Here is a 1,612-nt window from a genome sequence, read left to right as displayed (position 1 = left end):
TTATTATTATTATTACTACGTAAAAAAAACAAACAACTTGAATGCATATTATATAAAGAAGAAACTTTAAATTAAAGCAGCACCAAATGAAATGAAGGATAATTTTGCCCAAAAAAAAAATGAAATGAAGGATAAACGCACTTGAATAAGGGAATAGTGGTTGGAGACGCATGTAACTATATATATCCATTTGGAATCAAGCCAATTGTGAGGTATCAATAAGTGGGTTTCAGTATGTTTATGTAAAATAGATTAATAGTACAGCTTTTGCCGTTTATATATAAATTTTAGATTAAGGATCCTATGTGGGCACTAATGAATGTGTCCCAATCTTAAAAATGGTGCCAATTGCCATAAATTTTAAAGTATGAGTGCCGGGTCGATCCCACACATACATAGAAATTAATTTGATTCCATAAACCCTAATTATATGTACCACCAAAGTTAACTTTGGAGTAGGTCAACCCAATAGTGGAAGGCTCTCTCTGTGGATGAGTGAGAGAGAGAGAGAGAATAAGACACTAATGAACACTTGTTAATTAACCCATATGATCACTTTGGCCTTTTATATATGTATGTGGAGTTGAGGGAATTATACTATATGTGAACAAAAGATACCCTGATCTCTAACATTGATTAATGAGCCTGCCAATGATAATATTTGTTTAATTTGAGTAAGAGAAGATGAGTGTGTTTTGTGAACATTATAATTATAATATGATACGATGCCCCGTGCAGATGCTTTCCCTGGTACAATGAACTTTCCCTAAAACATCACATATGCTATTTTTTGCGTAATGCTTAAGAAAAAAATCGATTTTTTTTAATCTTTCTCTTCTCTCGTCTTTGGTAATCTAACATTTAATTACTATAATTAAGATAGCTAATGATGATCCCTCGTTTGATTAGCATTTCAATACAATAATACAATCATACTATGACCGGAGAGAGAACATCATATTGGAACACTGGAGGGCTGTGTAGACAATTTAAATATAGTAATTAGATTCTATTTATAAGTCATAGCTTTCAACATGTTTCATTAGTATTAAAGAAAATTTTAAAATTAATTATTTTTATTTTAAAATTTAATAAGTTCTTAATTTGTTCCTATTAAATACTCTCTCTGATCCTAGTTATAGGACAGAGAAAAAAAATATTTTTTTGATCCTATTTATAAGTTACATAATTAAATTTTTATTACATATTTCTTCTTTTACCCTCAATTGAATGTTGAAGAGAGAAAATATATTATTAAGGTATGGATATTTAATAATGGCCAAATTAAAAAATTTATTAAATTTTAAGACATAATTAATAAGTTTTAAGATTTTTTTTACTACTAGTAAAACATGTTAGAAGTGACTTATAAATAGAATTGGAGGAGTGTACATACTTTAATAACATATTTTCTCTCTCCAATATTCAATTGAGGGTGAAAGAAAAAATTTGTGATAAAAATTTAATAACGTGATTTATAAATAGGAGTAAAAAAATTTCTCTCTTTATGTCTTATAAATAAGACTAGAGGGAGTATCGCAAAAGAAAACAGAAGAGAAATTAAACAAAACAGAAAAAATAACACCAATATTGTATATAAATATACATATAC

The sequence above is a fragment of the Prosopis cineraria genome, unplaced genomic scaffold, assembly GCF_029017545.1.
Source record: "Prosopis cineraria cultivar Desert tree isolate PC_DT_omini unplaced genomic scaffold, ASM2901754v1 PC7, whole genome shotgun sequence".
Lineage (NCBI taxonomy): Eukaryota > Viridiplantae > Streptophyta > Magnoliopsida > Fabales > Fabaceae > Prosopis > Prosopis cineraria.
The sequence above is the reverse complement of the archived record's forward strand: the minus strand, read 5'-3'. Positions refer to the sequence as shown.